Below are 18795 nucleotides of genomic sequence, written 5' to 3'. Positions count from 1 at the left end.
TGGGTTCAGGAAATAAAACAGAGAAGGATAGTTTGGCATAAAGTAAACTCAGACACCCACTTAACCATAAAATGAGGAATTTGTTCTCAAAGAAACTTTCACTCTCTATGGAAAATGACATAGGTTTGGTTCACCATAAGAGCTTGCAACTCAGATACTCTTCTTGCAGAGGTCAGAGCAATTAATAAAACTGTTTTCCATGTTAATCATGTCAAATCAGTCATATCAGCTAGTTCAAATGGAGCAAGTAATGGTATCTCTAACACAAAATTATGATCCCAGTGAGGGGGCACTGGTTTTGCTGGAGGCCTCTTATCCAAAACCCCTTTCAAAAACATTTTCACATGAGAATGCACTGAAAGAGGGGGTCCATAGGCAGACATGCTGAAATGGCCAATAAATGAACCTCAGTGGAGGAGTGAGACAGCCATAAGATAGTAACACTCACAAACACTGTAAAACCAGAGAACAACTAGCACTGAACTGGTGCTAGTTATGTTGTTGACAACAACTAGAAAACTTGTTTCCATTTGTTGATATATGACTTCCTAATAGCAGACTTTCTAGCCTCCATTAGTACATGCTGTACTTCCTCAGAAAATAGGTAATACCCTATCTACCAAGCAGTCAACTGAAGAGGACTGCTGACAGGTTGTATTGTATCACACACCCCTGGTATTGTGATCCATTCTGTGTGGAAGGTTGTAGCAATTGCACGTGACCATTTCCAGAACAAGAGAGAACCATGGTTGCCTTGGCCAAAAGGGAGTCACCACAATGCTTTTGGGGGACTTTTTCTCAATCTTCAGAAGTACCCTAGATGTCAGTGGAAAAGGGTGGAAAGTATACAGGAATATTCTTGTCCAAGGAAAAGAAAAAAAAAGGCAAGTGTCTTATAGGCCTTTTTGCATGGAGTCCTGGAGCAAAATCTTGCCAGCTGATTGTTCAGTGAGAAGCAAATAGGTCTACTTGAGGAACTTCCCACAGACGGATCAAAAATTTGAAGACCCCCATGATCTATTTTCCATTCATGGAGGTTTGCCTTTGTCCTGTTCAGCTTGTCAGTGGGAATGTAGGACAACTGTAGAGTGAGACTGTGCTGTAAAGTTATATCCCAAGCTAACATGGTTAGTCTGCAAAAGGGGTAAGACCTGGTTCCCCCTTGCTTGCTGATATATCACATGACTGTATATTATCTGTCCAGGGGACCAAATGCCTTGATCAGGGCTTGCATCTGTCCTTGGTGTCCCAAACACCTTGCACTTTTATCCCTCCTGAAAAAGATATTCAAGCAAAGTCCAAAGTGTCTGTGGGAACTAACTGCTTTGGAGTGGGGGAGGGAGAAGGAGAGACCTCAATTTAGGGATATTTATAGTCTCTACCAAGTGATTTCTCTTCCACCAAATCCCAAAACTGAGATTTGAAAAGATAAATGGTGTTAATGCTGGCACCAAAGGGACTTCAGATACCTTGTATCTTTCTCATGCTAAATATTGGCCAGGCATACCATATGAATCATAGATGCCATTAGACCCAAAATCCTGAGGTACTCCCTCACAATGACTGAAGTTTGAGTGGAAAGCACTAGAAATAGATGTAGATATAGATCTGTTTTTTTCTCTGTGGAAGAAAAGCTCTTTGAACTAAGGTGCATAATCCTCTGTGATGGCTTCAAAAAAGACTTTTGAATGTTCACTTGGAGTCCCAGCTTGTGTAAGAGATCTCTCACCTAAATGAGAGTTTCCTGACACTATGAAAGACAATGCAAAAATAAACAAGTCGTCTAATTATGGAAAAATGTCGATACTCCAGTAGCATGCAATGAGCTGTAACTGGAGTGAGAAATTTTGTGAATACTCTTGGTGAACTGGATAGTCCAAACGGTAAAGCAGAGAAAGCACATTTGTGTAAGATCTTACCAGAACAGCAGATGTCCTATTTCCCACTAATGCAGTATTCATTACTCTTGAGATATCCTGCCAAGGACAGCTAAATGTTTGGCAAACAAACCAAATCCTTTACACCTTACAGGCATCATATGTTAGACTTATGTCCTATGTGCAAAGTGTAAGATACATATGAAACGTACGGATGTCTAATCCTCAGAACTCAAGTGCCCCAGGAGAACCAGTGCAACTCCCAGAGAAAGGCAATAGCATATATATCTAGGAAGAAGAGAGGAGGAAGGAAAGAAGGAAGGAGGGGACTAGGAGAACAACAACAAGTAAGAACAAACCCTTGGCCAGGAGGAGGCCAACTGAAAGTAACAGAGGACTGGAGGGATGGACAGAGTACTGCAACAGTGAGAAGTACGACACCTACGGTTATGGTAAGATCTTACACAACTGTACTACATCCTTCTTATCAGTGTTGCGGTATTCTTCACTCTTTGGAGAGTAAAAAGCTACAGGAAAGAATGGGAGAAGGAAGGCATAGAAGAGCCCTTCACAAACCCATTAAGGCTGGCAAAACCCACCCTGGCCCTGGAAATGACATCCAACTTGTAATGCTTAGTAAAAGTTTGAACAGAAGACCAAAATGTAGCTTAGCTTCCAAGATGTATCTAGTACCCAGAACAATGAATAATTCACCAGAAGAGGCCACTGCCCTGGTAGAATGAGCATGAAATGAAAAGGAAAGCTGCATACTATGAAAAGAATAGCAGAAAGAAATGGCCTTATAAATCCAGGGGGAGATGGTTTGCTCAGATACCACCAAACCCAATTTCTTGTCATGAAAGCAAACAAAAGATTGCATGGATTTCCTGATATGCTTTGTCTAATCCAGGTAATATCTGAACCATATATTTAAATCTAAGGAATGAAGAACCCTTTCACCAGTATTTTGTGCAGAAGGGAAGAAAGAAAGAAGATGAATGGACTGGTTCATGGGCAAATAATAAACCACCTTGGGCTTATAAAAGAAAGACTGGTATGAATGTCGAAGAAACTGCAGGATCAAAAGGGGACCAAGTCAATTTCTCAACAATATTAAGGTCCCAGGAAGGAGGAATAGGCTTTCTTAGAGAGTGGATGTGAAGGACACCTTTTAAAAGGTGTTTGACTTCAGAACTAGAAGCCAAAGTTGGATTCAGAAGCAGACAAGCTGAACTTCCTGATAAATGAACTTTAACAGATGAATATGCCAAACCAGAACTGAGAAATTCACACAAAGAAAGGACCATATGAACCCCCACAGAAAAAGGGTCCAGTTCATGCATGAGACACCAAATAGAAAATTTCCTCCATTTTTCACATATGATTTTCTATTAGTGGGTGTTCTGGCCTCCTGCAAAACCCCAAGCACTTAAGAAACTTGGTGCCAACAGAGTCATAACCCTATCATTCAAAGTGTCAACTGATGGGTGGACAAGTGAGAGTCAATGAGAGAGCCCTTGCCTTGTGTAAGAGCCATTCTGTTAGATAAGTTGTGATGACTGCCCCAGCCAGATGAAATAGAAGGGGGAACCATTTCTGCCAGGGCCAAAAGGGAGTCAACAGAAAGATTTTGGGCCTGTTCCACATGATCATGTACTACCATAGGTCCTGCACAACAAGTGGAGGGCAGGCATACAGAACCATCCCCTTCCAAGAAAGAGAACTGGTGTCCACTTTCCAAGCCAGAGAAATTGGCACTTTGGAACAGTACAGAGGGAGTTGTCTGTTCATAGTGGAGGGAAAAAGATCTGCCTGAGACGTATCCCACTAATGTACAATGTCCAGAGACACCCATACGTGAAGCGTCCATTTACGAGGATTTGTCCTGGATGTTTTCAAGGAGTCTGCCACCAAATTGTGCTCTGAAAGGATGTAAACCACCTTAAGAACCAAATGATGGCAGACTGTAAAATCCCAAGCCTGAAGAACCAGCCTGTAAAAAAGGAAGGATTTTGTGCCCACTTGCTTGCTGATGTCCCACATGACTGTGATATTGTCTGTAAAAATCTTTAGAGGACATAAAATCCAAAGAGAATGAAAAGGCTGGAGACCTATGAGTAGGGCCGTCACCTCCTTGATGATTAAATGGTCTCTGCCAGTTGTTGAAGGGACCAAATATCCTGGACATTTAGGCTGTTGGAGGAGACTCCCCAACTGAGATCAGAAGCTTGACAGTAAGGAGAGGAACCTGAAAAGACAGACCTGGATTCATGGAAATCTGGTGAATCCACCAGCAGAGCTCAAGATTCAGACAAGGTAAAAGGGGCCAGATACTCCAGAGGCTGGCAGCGCTGGAGCCAAACAGCCTTGAGATACCACTGAAATTTCCTCATGTGGAGTTTGACAGAAGTAACCAAGGGAATGGTGGATGCTATGTATCCCAGAGCTTGGAGCAAATTCCTTTCAGGAACAAGAAGAGGGAAACGAGGATACTGGAAATAAGCAGTCAAAAAGAGGACCATGAAAGGTGGGAGGCAAGCCAACATTAGAATGGTCTGAATTCTGCAACCCCAAAACACCTGGGATAGTCACCATAGACTTTTTGAGACAGAGGGTGAACCCTACACTGTGCAGAAGAAACATAGTGAAGTGTAGATTCTGAAGCAGGAGCTACTGAAAGGGACTTGAATTAAAATGTCATCTAAATTATGGAATATCTGGATTTCCTCAAGTCTGCAAAAAGCTACCACATGGGCTATACATTTGGTAAAGACCCTTGGAGATGGCAAAAGACTAAAGGGTAAAGCAGAGAACTGACAGTAAGAGAACAAAACAGAGAAATGTAAAACTTCCTGAACAGAGGGTGAATAGGAATATGAAAGTGTCCTTCAAATCCAGGGAAACCAGAAAGGGTTGAGGAAGCAACAGAAGGAAATGTTAAAAACCACCAACGAAAGCAGCCAAAAGCACAGAACAACAAACACAGTATCCACCAAAAGGTTTTATTAAAATCTCTCTGTGGATACTGTGTTTGTTGTTCTGAACAGAAGGAAATGTATCTGAACTGACATCATCCTGAAAGAAAGAACCTTGAGAAACATGTTAAGAAAAGATAGATCTAGAATGGGTCTCCATTCTGCAATAAAAACCTGCTCCCTGCTAAGGCAAGGGACAGATTGAAAGGCTTCCTTTTCCACTAAATCCTGCAGAACCAAAAGAAAATGAGGGAGATGGCAAGGAGACAGCTAAGAAAGGCTATAGAAAGAGGAGGGGCCTTCTAAGACATAAAATAATCATTCTGGATAAAACAAAGGAATCTGGCCAAAGGGGGAGGGGAGGCTGGATGTCCGACAGAAGCAGATTTGTCAGGAAAAAGGTTATTTTGGCCTGCAGAACTGTTAATGGGCTTGTCTGGGAAAATTTGCTTAGGAACCCTCTTGCTTCTAGCAGGCTGTCGTGGCTGCCTACGAACAAAAGAAGGTTTAGGTGGATAATTCCTCTGGAATTTAGGGACAGAGGAAACAGATTTGCTTCGGGATCTGCATAACCTCATCCTTATCCTAAAGGGTTTTAAACAATTGTGCAGTAGCAGTACCAAAAAGATTCTGGTTGTGTAAGGTGGAATCCATTGTACTTTCAAGCCTTAACATTAAGGCCAAATTTCTGAAGAGCATCTTTTCATGACACAGCCAGTTGCATCTGCCCTAGAAGAGGCATCAGCAGTATCATAACTGCACTTAATGAAATGGCAAGCCACCTGAGAGGCAAAATTCAAAACAGAAAGAGAAGTCTTACTGTCCAAATCAAGCATATCAGTCAAAATCCCTCGCAGGTTGGAGACAAGAGCCTGGGAATATCTAGTCATGTGGGTCTGATAATTAATGGCCCTAAAGGCCAGAGCAGAAGTAAACAATTTACCCCCCTATGCATCTCCATAGCACAGCTGTCCTTGTCAGAAGGTGAACACTTGGAAGAGGACAGTAGTATGGATGGCTTAATTGTGAACATGGACACAACAGCAGGATCAGATGAATGACTTATACAAATACTTATGATCTTCAGGGACTTTATACAATTTGTCTGGTTTCTTAGTGGCTGGAAGTTGAGAGTTGGGAGCCTGAGAAGCTGCTGAAAATGTATGCAAGAAGGTCTGGACAAGTCCATTTCCAAGAGTTCATAATATCTCTTTTGAAACTCAGAAACCTAGGAATAGTCCCACTTAAAGGCGCTCCATCTTGTGGATCACTGTATTCCCAAAAAATAATTCTTCAAAAAGATAATCAGGGGACAGTGAATCTTCATCAGAGCCCAAGGCAAGAGGAAAGTGGGTCTGGGAGGAATACGCCAAGAGCTTTTCACTAGAATTTAACTCATCAAAAGAATCAGAATCCCTAGGCCTTTCAGCAGAGGTGGAAACTAGGGAGCAGATACAGGGACATAGAACCCTCATTGGGGTTTCAAGGCCATAAGATCATTGAACAGCCCCTGAGTTAAACCCTGCCCCTCTTTATGAGGATCCTTAGTGACAGAAAGCGTTTGTTTTTTTCAGTTTCTTTGTTGAAGGAATATCCCTCTAACAAATGTAGGACGTTCAGACCCCTGCCAAAATTTGATGAGGGCACCAGCACCTCTTCTCTAATTAATATTTGGGGAAGCCCTTTATGCCCCTCAAAAAGCCAATTTTCATCCGCTGCATTTGCACCAAACATATGCACAGCCTCTGTAGACTGGGTATACAGCTCTGTGTCAGTCTCCAAACGGATCAAGGCACAGGTAAATTATGTAGGAAATGGACAGCCTTCGGGAAACATCTGGTAGAGGGTGGACAGCAGTAGGATAAGTACATGCCTTTTTGGCTTTTGTCTTAAGTGACAGCTAAATTTCAGGGTAGGCAGATTCAGCCATGGCACCCTGAGCCAAAATCTTCAGATGTTGTTTTTTAAAATAAATAGAAAGGGATAACAGATGACTGCAGAGTGTATATATTACGTACAAAAGAAAGTCTCACACTTTGTATGGTCATGTATAGCACCCAAAGCACTTTTCATTTCTATCTTTATGAGGAATATGCCTCCCATACTCACATTTCCCCTTCCTGGATGATATAAAAACAAAGTACAAGCAGGTAAAAGAAAGGAAGGAACCAGAAACAGGACACTTTTCTTTAGAAAGCTCGGTAGATGAACCAACTTGATGAATGGCAAACGGACCAAATTCTGAGGTAGCGTTCAGACTGGTGGCAAAAAAGTTCTGAGAAACAGGCGTCCGTACATCACATATTTACCTCACACTTTGCATGTATAATATACATCTGAAGTACAATATCTGGAAGGTGTAAAGGCTTTGGTATGCTGGCCAGGCATTCAACTATCCTTGTCAGGATATCCCAAGAGTAAAGAATATTGCAACAGTGATAAGGAAGGGCACCTGCTAATGTGATCCAGATGCACAGAACCTTAAGAAACCCCTGAAATCTGGATGAATAGGGACACATCTTTTAAATCTAGATTTACCAGAAAACTTAAATGGGGAAGAAGAGGTAACAGACTGTGAAGTGAAAGAATTTTAAACATGGTCACTATCACAGATTGGTTTAGGAAAAAAACCCATTAAGAAATGGTCTTAAGACACTGCTTTCTTTCTTTCTTTCTTTCTCAAAGAATGAACTAGGGCATCTTTCACCTATCTTTCAAGTTTCTATAGTTCTGTCCAAATCTCTCTCTTTAAACTGCAGCTCTGGATACAGCACGATGTTTAGACTCCTTTACATTTGCCCCTTACAGATCTGAAGATGTTCTGCACTGATGGAATTTTATGTCGGCACAAACTATGTGAGTGTGAAATCTGACAGCATATGTCTAATATAAAAGATAACAAGAGAAAGGAAGGACTCGTACTTCTCAATGACATCTCCCACATTCTCACATTTTGTGATGCAGTTATTGGTGAGGTGATCAAATACCTGACTGCAAGTGCTTTTCCACTGGACAAGTCACCTAACCATACCTCTCAACTGTCCATATTTTCACAGAAAGTCCAGATTTTTGCTTTATATTTTTGGTCTGTTCCTCATAAAGCTTGTGGTTTTCTGGTAAATCACTGAAAGACTGAAGTTATTAAATTATGACATACATTTGAGTTCAGACTTCATATCCTTCAGAAAAATATATGCCAATACAAATCCTGTTATTCTAGTAACTTTCTAAGTTTATAAGTGCAATATTTAAAATCTGTCCCTATTTTTGGCCCTTTACCCCCCCCCCCCCATTATTTTAGGCTTTGTCCAGATTTCTTACAGTAAGAGGCTAAGAGGTATGTACCTATCTCCCTCCTCACCTGCACCACTTCTACTTCGACCTCTCTGTTCTAACCTGCCTATTCCCTCTTATTTACTGCTATCATGGATTCATGTTTTTCTACTCTTAATACTTGCACACTCTTACAAATGCTTATGGGATTCTCTGTCTTCTAATAATTACTGCACGTTTGTGAATTTGTTCTAGTTTTATTTTTTGTGAATTTCTTCACCTGGGCTCTGCCTGTAAATGGTGTATTGTGATAAGTGTACTATCCCATTAAAAGACAACAAACATACAAATATACAAATAAATATGGTGTGTGTGTGTGTGTGTGTGTGTGTGTGTGTGTGTGTGTGTGTGTGTGTGTGTGTGTGTGTGTGATGAATTCAAATGCTCTATTTTCCTAGGAAAAGGGTGACTTTTTCAAAAACAACCAGAAATCAGATGATGATGATGGTGATGTATTCAACTAACAGCTGTGTAGTGTCAACAGCCATGGAAACTGGAGAACCTGAGCTTTAAACGTATACTTCTCAAAAAAAATTTAAGTAAAAAAAAAGAGTGTATCCCTAAGTCACCTCCAGCGACATCTTAACAAGTCACAGACAAGAACAGAACAGTTCACAGAGCTGAGAAAAGAAAAGGGATGATTTAAGCAGTATCCCTCTGGATAATTACAGCCCCTTATATTCCGGAGTACATTTTTTTTTTTTTAACAAGTTTGGTGCTGGATAAAAACAGATTTCTTGCAGAATACACAAACTTCCACATCCACACGGATATACTGCATAAAAAAGTTCTTCCTTTGGTCATCGGCTATTCTCTAGGAAAGGTCAGTGCTGCGACATTTAATGCTTAAAGTTTAAAAGGCACGCCAGTTCTTGGAATGTGAAAAACATATTTGTAAAACTCAACACCCCAAACATTAACTCCTTCCTCTACAAAACTCAAGTCACATCAAAAATGCTACGTAGCTTAAACATTCTGGATGGGATGCAGCTTTCAACCATGTAACTTTCAACAAGCACAGAGCTACACCAGCAAAATCTTCAGTTGATACTAAAAACCCTAATATGCAGTGAAACATCACATAAAGCTGTAGGTTTTTGCATGCCTCTACATGTAAAACACCATGCAACAAGCTCTGTGCAGAAAGGAAGCAGTGCTTCTGCACATATGGTCAGTAACCATAAGCAAATAAAGAACATCTCAGGAACAAATAGTAATCAACACATTTCTGCAATCCTAAAATGGAGTCAGCAAAGTTTTTTAAAGTACCCGTTAAAGATCAAGTTTTTTTTTTTTCAAACCATCTATCAGTTGTATTTACAGAAAAAAAATCCAGTGCATTAATGAATCAATTAACTAAATCACTTGCAATAAATAAATGTTGGCAACATTACAATCTAATAATTGTATTTTTAGAACTGTCTTCACTAAACTTATTCATGTTATTCATGGCAGACATCGATCGGGGTAGGATTCAACTAAAGGCCAGTAATTTAAATAAAAAACAGTCTGCTAATTTTTACTCAAAGTGCTTACAAAGGAACAGTAAATGAGAATTTTCTAAGAAACCATTAGGAAGTACATTTGTGAAACAAATGAAACTCACCAGAAACCAGAGTGAAATGTTTAACTAGGACTGAAAAGCTAATATACACAGCCTGCAGCCTCCAGCATTGTCACAACTACTGGCTCACATTTCACTCAGCAAACAATTTTCATGAAAGTGATTTCAAGGCAGTCTGTTTTATTAAAGGAACAGCAACAAAACACTAGAAACCCAGAAATTCTTCCCCTAGCTTACATAGACACAGAATACTATTTTTCAAAGTAAAACATTTATTTGCAATTATAATAATCAACACTGTTCCCAGCTAATTATATATGCAACACAATTTAATATCCTAGTCACAACAAGATTAGCACTCCACCAAACAAGAATCAAAGTTCCGTGTAGACAGACCAAAATTACTTTAATCACAAAAATAAAAACAATTTTAACAGAATAAGCACTTTCGTCTGCCCAATGCAAACTTCATCAGAATGATGAATTTAATATCCTGTTTAGTCTGTTCAGTTTCTCCCCTTCTGAAAAAAAAAAAAAAAAAAAAAAATCACATACAGGAAATACACACACACATTTATATACATACATTTATATATATATATATATATATATATATATATATATATATATATAGTTTGTGTCTTTCGGCTTTTCCTGGTTAGGAGTCGCCACAGCGGAACTCCGGTCCGCTAATGATTGGCAGTAGATTTTTATGTGCCGAGTTGCCAGCCCTGAAGCACAACCTTCAACGAAGGTACGCCCATTCATGCATGTCTCCACACAGAAGACGCTCTAGCTGAGAATCGAACCGGACAACATCTTACTGTGAGGCGACAACGCTACCGCAGCACCACCACCGCAGTATGTATATATATATATATATATATATATATATATATATATATATACATATACATATACATACACACACACATATATATATATATATATATATATACATATATATATATATATATATATATATATATATATCTATATATCTATATATATATATATATATATATATATATATATATATATGCATGCACATATATATTAGCACAAAGTAGGTTGTCCTATATAGTTTCATAGGTTTAGGCTAAAGATCACAGGGGCATTTTTAACCCTAGCCATGCATCCCAGGTGAGAAATAGGCCCTGTAGCTTTTGTCTGTAAGGTTAACACCTTAAACATTATGATAACCTTACCCCCCCCCATGATAACAACATAATACTTGCTTGTAAGAAACTTGGTTGCATTATTTTGATCTCCAGTTACAAGTCAAAATCGAACCTTGACATAGAAAGGACCAGCAGAATATAGCATTTTTTACTGACTGCTGCATACTTTTTACTACATTTTATTGCTATTAACTAATCCGCACGGGTAACTGATTTGTTTGCAGTTAAAAGCATTCTGTAGTCTCCTTTCACCTTTCTCTGTTTAAAAAACATTCATTTTGTAGCTCACTGCTGTGATAAAGATTTCTGTAGTGTTTAATGTCTAAAAGAGTGTAGGCTAATAGCTTTAGTATTGTTTCCTACCGTCCCTCCCTGATGGTGTATTGTTGTTATACTTAGTGGCTTTGCAGTTGCCCACCCCAACTGTAAATTTGACCTGGGACACTCCACCCAGTCTAGTGTCATTAGCTCATTCTACCTAATACAGAAGAAAATAATCCTTGTTTTCCCGCCTCTCCTCGACTAGTTTAGACCAGTTTACAGGCATTGCTGTATTCTGGGCTGTGGTGTAGTTCCTGTGTTGTCCATTACCTTACTTGGATAGAAGGAAGTTTCTTTGCTCACCAGTGGGAGTGGGGAGCCTTGAGCAGCCTACCTGTCCCTGTAGGAAGTGACCTCAGCACAAGAGCTGTAGTAATTGGTTGTTTTGGACCATTTCTAGCTCTTTTGTAGTTCCCTATTTAAAATCTGCATTTGCACGGCTTTGCGTGGTTGTGCGCATAGCGCAGCACCGGTTAAACTTCTTCTGGCTCCGCCAAGTCTGCTCTTCAAATTTTCCCTTAAGGAAGCTCTACTCTTAGTATAAATCAGACTACTCGCTATACTATAAGCCTAGCACTCGTTCTCAAAACTTCTCTACTAAGTAAGCACTTTCATACTAAGTAAAGCACTACATCCACCTACCACCCCTGTGAATATCCACTTCCCTTAAAGGCACAGTACTCCCTTGTACTGTTCTAGCATGTCGAGTGGTAGATTACTGGCATCCTCTCCAGTTCAGCTGGTTAATATGGGTATCTTGAGACAATGCTACAATTGTCTCATGTACACAGACAACCCTCTCCTCCTCCCAACAAACACAAATACATGTGAGAGATGCAACTATATAGCCAAACTGGAGGCTGAACTCTCTCAACTCAGGGCTGGCATGACCAGACAGGAGGAGATGGTAACCACACACACAACAAACCCAGTCCCACATAGACCTACCACAACTGCAAACCAAACACATAATAACACAAAGACATACTCGGAGGCTCTAATACAAAACTTACCAAAACAACAGACGCTCCCCAAAGCAGACATCCAAAAATCCACCACCTCAAAACAAAACACATGCAACACATACTTCAATAAATCAGTGTGTCAACCAATCACAGCCCTTAAGGCCAAACACCGTGCCTGATACACTAGTAATAGGTGACTCTATAGTCAGACACACTGATTTCCCGCATACCAGGCTGAACAAGGAGAGGGTGACTGTGAGCTGCCTATCGGGAACTAGGATCCGCCACATAACACACGCACTCAGGTCACTCCAAAGCAAGTACAAATATGACTCTGTCATTGTCTATGCTGGTGTGAATGACCTGAGACGTACCTCCCTGAACTACATGAAAAGAGACATAGAGGAGCTCTCCGATTATGTAGCCCAGGCTGGTATGACCCTGACCCTGAGCAGCATCTTGCCCTCACCAAGAATGATGCCACAATACAAAGACAAGATGATCAGCTTTAACAATTGGCTTAAGTACTGGTGTCATTCTAAGGGGATGCAATGTCTGTCTGCCTGGGATGACATGTTGGACAAGCCACGCTGCTTCGCAAGAGATGGCTTACACCTGTCACCATTGGGCTTCCGGATATTGGCTAAGGCTCTTGCCACCCCCATAGTGCCTTTTTTAGGCAAGGCTCAAAAGACAAACCCACCTCCTTAGAAAACAAAAATGTAAACAAACTAAGGGTAATGCTGCTCAATGCCAGAAGTCTAAATCTCAAGATGCAGGCACTCGATGCACTCCTCAGCATGGAGAACATCAACGTCTGTGCAGTAACTGAAACCTGGTTCAAGGCTCCTGAGAGCACCCCAGCGCTACCAGGCTATACCTCGTATCATGCTTTTCGGCCCCAAAACCCAGGCTGAACCACAAACGGAGGTGGAGTGTCCATATTCATCAAGGACACCCAGACCCTCCAGGTTAGTAGCAACACATGAAGCATCAGAGACCATACAGGTGCAACTAACCATAGGCAAAACTGCTATACAACTGGTAGCATGTTACAGACCACCCTCCCAATCTCAGGAACCCCACTCAACCTTCCTAAAGACATTGGAGGATATGAATGTATCACAAAATACCATCATACTGGGAGACTTCAACTACCCAAACATAGATTGGGTACATTATTCTAGCCCTAACACCCTAGCCCAAAGGTTCCTGGAATTCATAAATTCAAATGCACTGGAACAACTAGTCACCTCTCCCACTAGGGGAGATAATATACTAGACCAGATCATCACAAACATGGGGACAAAATGCTCCACACCGGAGGTATACCCCTCACTAGTGAGATCTGACCACAAAGTAATCACCTTGGATATACATATCCCACCTCCACCCCCAGCACAAAAGATCACAGTGAAAAACTTCTCAAAAGCAGACTTCACTCTTCTTAAGACTGAGATGGTATCCTTTAAGCCCACTGGGCCAGTGAATACCACATCCCACAATGCCGAATCCTTCACAAATGCTTTCTATGGACATCTCCAAGAATGCATGGATCATGCAATCCCAAATAAATCCAAGAACCTCTCCACCAAAGGCAAGCGTCCTGTCTGGTGGACCTCAGCCATTAACAAATTGTATAACAAAAGAAGGAAGCTACTGCACGTCAGAGCAAAATCCCATAAAGGGAAGACATCTCTGATCAACATTAGCAGAAAACTACGTTCTCAAAAAAACATCCAAGGCCAACTTTGAGAGAAAAATCGCTAAGGACACTAAAGATAACCACAAAGCCTTCTTCAGCTATGTTGGAAACCTGGGCGGAAACCCTCAGATATGCTCAGAGTTAGTTCACAACAACAAAAAATACACTGAACCCACAGATATTGCCAACATTCTGGCTGACAGGTTCAGTGCAAATTTCTCCCCTCCCTCACCCCCAAAAGAAGAAATACTTATCCCAGCTGAATGTAATCTCCCTGTCATCTCAGAAGTCCAAGTGAGAACCACCCTCAACAAAGCTAAAAACACAGCATCAATGGGACCTGACGGTATCCCGGGTTGCGTGCTACGTGAACTCCAAGAGGAGCTAAACCCGCACATAAAAATGCTATTTAACCTTAGCCTTACTACAGGATATGTACCTGAACACTGGCGTACAGCAACAGTGGTCCCACTCCACAAAGGGGGTACCTCTACAGACCCTGGGAACTACCGCCCCATAAGCTTAACCAGCCTTGTCTGCAAAGCTATGGAAAGAATCATTATGGAACTCAAACAGGGACATAGGGGACCTACAGACACTTGACCCCACCCAATTCGGCTTTGTAAAGGGCAGATCCTGCCTTTTGAACCTGGTTGACTTTTTCGAAACAGTTACTACAGCCACTGATGAGGGCAAAGTAGTCCATACAGCCTACCTGGACTTGGCTAAGGCCTTCGACACAATACCCCACTCAGGCATCATAGATAAGCTCAACAGCTTAAACGTAAACCCTTATGTCACTAGATGGGTTGCAAACTGGCTAAAGGACAGAACCCATAAAGTTAAAATCGCTGGAGCAATGTCAGACTCAAAGCCAGTCACAAGTGGTGTCCCACAGGGATCTGTCCTGGGACCCCTCTTGTTCGGCATTTATTTCTCAGATGTTAAAGCAAACATGGGAGGGCTGTGGCTGACAAAGTTCGCAGATGACTGCAAACTAGGCGCCATAGTCGATACACCAGCAGACACATACATCCTATAAAAAAGGCCTCACAGAAACGGACAACTGGTGCCGGAGTCACAGCCTTAAACTAAATGCCAAAAAATGTATAGTCATCCCCTTTGGGAAAAACAAAGTACCCACAAATTATCACATAGACAGCAACCCACTGAGTATGGAAAAAGTAATCAGAGACCTAGGGACCCAAGTCGACAGTGACCTCTCATTTGACACCCACGTTGCCAAAGTGGTTAGAAAGACATTCTACCTTGCACACCTCATCATGAAGGGATTCACATCCAGATCCAAGGATGTCATTGTACCCCTATACTCCTCCCTCATCAGACCCATGATTGAGTACAATGCCCCATTTGGTATGTACCTCACCCGGCATTTGCAACAGCTGGAGAGACCACAAAAGTACCTCACCAAGAGGATCAAGGGTCTCCAACATATGTCTTATTCTGCCAGACTAAAGAAACTTCAGCTCTATTCAGTAGCATACCACCTGCTCAGAGGTGATCTCTGCCTGACGTACAAGGCCATGTCCAATCAGGATCTGATGGACATGCTCCATCTCAAAAAATCCAAATCCATCAGGACCACGAGAGCTAAAGACTTAAACCTTGGCACAAGTATGAATAGGACATGCTGGAGGGATAGATTCATAACCCAGAGGCTTCCCATGCTTTGGAACAAGATCCCAGTTCATGTTAGGCAGAGCCCCTCACTGACTCTCTTCAAGAGAAATCTTGATGAGTGGAAGGGAGATTGTAAGTTTACCCCAGGGGTCACATCTGTGTCACTGCTAGACAAGGGCACAGTAAACTAATTCTATTATATAAGGGGACCTTCATTGTGTCACTACTAGACAAAGGCACAGTATTCTAAATTTATTCTGTACATTTTTGTACCATTTCATGGGGTGGCAAAAGCAACATCACTATGGCTAGGCTTACAAATGCCCCAGGGCAGATAGCCTAGTACTAAACTATGAAAGATCTGGGAAGGCTAAACCCACTTAGTTTCTTTCCTTCTGTTCCTCCTTTCTCCCTTTCTTTAAAAAAAAAATGCCTGAATATCCTTGTGTTCTGACTGTGCTTCTCAAACATTTTGGAAATATAGAGTATATTTTAGTGCATTTATTAAAACTGTATTTGCCTTAATATTGCTACACCTCAAGTGCTCTAGGTTGCACTGCATCTGAATTAAGTGTGTTTTAGCTGCTTTTCTGTATATATAGACTTCTCTGTATATGTAGACTAGCTTATTCTGCTGTATTACTGCCTCTTAAATTATTTTTTTCAGTTGTGCACTTGACTTGCTTCATTTAAAAAGTTTTAATTTGATAATTTTGTAGAGTTTTAATAGAACTTACTGTTTAGGGCACTCAAGTGTGTTAGCCTTTTCTGTGTTTATTTACTGTATTATTGCATTGTTTAGCCTGTTTTAACCAAAAAAAAAAAAAAAAAAAACAAACAAAAAAATAGTATCTTATTTTCTCGTTTCCTGCCTTTCATAGCTAGTATAGTCCAGATCCCAGGCTTTGCTTGTCTCAGGACTTTATTTTCTGTGTTCAGAGCTATCCAGACCTTGCTGTGGTAGAGGGAAGTCCTACTGCTTACCAGTGGGAGTGGTAAGCATTGTACTGACTAACACTAGAGGAGTGGTTTCCAGCTCTGAAATTGTAATTTTATTAGCCTTTTTAGGCCAATTTCTATCCCTTTCAACTTTCTGGCTTAAAAACGTGTGTGTTTGCACATTTTTCGCACCGTGCAGCACCGCGGGGCTATGGTTAAACTATTCCAGGTGCCAGAAAGTCTGCTCTTCAAATTTTCCCTTAGAACTAGCTGGTTTCTCAGTAGTAGCGCTAAAATCTGAACCCCCGTGACTAGCACTTGCTCTAGAACCTGCTGGAAAGCACTAGGAAGCCTTAAACTGATACAAGCACTCAACTCTCCTCGTTAATAAGGAGAAATTAATCGTAGGCACTAAACAGCCTATAATTGCTAAGTACCTTGCAAAGGTAAGGGAAATCAGCTCTTGTACTTTACAAAAAGCACCTAAGCAGGCATGTCCAAAGGTTGGCTTCCGGTGATTTCTCCTGTCCACCTGGTGAATCTGGGCATACTGGGGCAATGCAGCAACTGCCTCATGTACACAGACAACCATCTCCTCCTACCACCCAACACTACAACCTGTGAGAGATGCACTTACATAGCCAAACTGGAAGCAAAGCTCTCTCCAGCGAAGACTGTGGTAGACAGTCAAGAGAAAAAAGTTAACACCTGCACTACACCTCAAGCAACACATAGCCCTTCAAATCCCACACCATCAACACCCACACATAGCAGCACTAAACCCACATATGCGGAGGCCCTTAACATTAACCTGCCCAAGCAACAAAGACATCCGAAGCTGAAACGCAAACAAACACCAATCACGACCAAAGTGACACAGAGCTCACAACAACAGCCCCTAAGGCAAGACAATGTACCCAACACTTTAGTCATAGGGGACTCTATAGTCAGGTACACTGATGTCCCACTCACCAGACTAAACAAGGAGAAGGTTACTGTCAGCTACCTGTCGGGTGCCAGGATCTGCCACATAATCCACGCACTCAGGTCACTCCACAACAAGTACAAGTATGTCTCTGTCATTGCCCATGTTGGAGTGAATGACTTGAGACGTACCTCCCTGGACTACATGAAAAGAGACATGGAAGAGCTCTTGGATCATGTGGCCCAGCCAGGTATGACCCTAGCCCTGAGTAGAATCCTGCCTTCGCCCAGAATGACACCACAGTATAAGGACAAAATGATTGACTTCAACAATTGGCTAAGCTTCTGGTGTCATTCAAAGGGGATCCAGTATCTGTCTGCCTAGGAAGACATAATTGACAAACCATGATGCTTTGCCAGAGATGGTCTGCACCTGTCAGCCCTGGGATTCAGGTTACTGGCTAAAGCTCTGCCCCCCCCCCCCTATAGTGCCTTTTTTAGGCAAAGTTCAAAGGACAAAACCATCACCATAAGAGATACAAGCATGCAAAATCTGATGGTAATGCTACTCAATGCTAGAAGTCTAAACCTCAAAATGCAGTCTCTCGAGGCACTCCTAAAAATGGAGAACACAGATATCTGTGCAGTAACTGAGACCTGGTTCAAGGCTCCAGAGAGCACCCCTGCAATTCCAGGCTACAACTCTTACCACACTTTTCGGCCACCAAACCAAGACCAAAACACTAAAGGTTAAGGAGTGTCCATATTCACCAACAATGATCACACCTCCAGGCTAGTTGCCCAACACAATGCATCTGAAATTCTCCAGGTGCAAATAACACTAGGTAAGACTGCAATCCAAATTGTAGCTTGCTACAGATCCCCTGCCATTCCCCAAGATTCTCACTACTCCTTTCTAAACATACTGGGAAATATTAAGATACAAGCAAACACCCTAATACTGGGTAATTTAAACTACCCTGCCATTAACTGGGAAAACTACTCGGGTGCCAACACCTTTTCCCAACGGTCCTTGGAATTCATAATTTCCAACGCCCTGGATCAACTAATCCAACATCCCAACAGGGACTCCAATATTCTAGACCTGGTCATTACCAACATGGTAGATAGATGCTCCACACTAGTCATCACCCCCTAATTGGTCAGGTCTGATCATAAACAAATCACCCTTGACATCCACATCCCACCCCCACCCCCCAGTAAGGAAACCTCCATAAAAAACTTCTCCAAAGCCAACTTCATGCTCCTCAAGTCAGAAGTGACAAAGTTCATGACACCCATGCAGATGGGAACTAAAAGTTTGACTGGTGAATTCGACACTAAGGCACTGTACGAGCACATCCACTCGT

At 41.6% G+C, this 18795-nt stretch overlaps 1 protein-coding gene across 4 annotated transcripts in view; it reads right to left on the bottom strand.

Moving 5' to 3' along the window:
• GLB1L2 (galactosidase beta 1 like 2) overlaps positions 1-18795 on the bottom strand; it is a 2046079-nt gene that overhangs the window by 1348521 nt on the left and 678763 nt on the right. Inside the window, exon 1 of one of the 4 annotated variants that reach the window (XM_044081171.1) lies at positions 9792-9868. The exons of the other annotated variants lie outside the window; for them this stretch is intronic. The gene's annotated coding sequence lies outside the window, so the exon portion shown is untranslated. Of the gene's footprint in view, positions 1-9791; positions 9869-18795 lie in introns of those variants that run through there. 4 annotated transcript variants of the gene reach the window in all.

Source organism: Protopterus annectens, chromosome 8.part0 (assembly GCF_019279795.1).
Source record: "Protopterus annectens isolate FY-2018-M chromosome 8.part0, PAN1.0, whole genome shotgun sequence".
NCBI classification, from domain to species: Eukaryota; Metazoa; Chordata; order Ceratodontiformes; family Protopteridae; genus Protopterus; species Protopterus annectens.
Note: the sequence above shows the minus strand (reverse complement) of the source record. Positions and strands in the feature narration are given on the sequence as shown.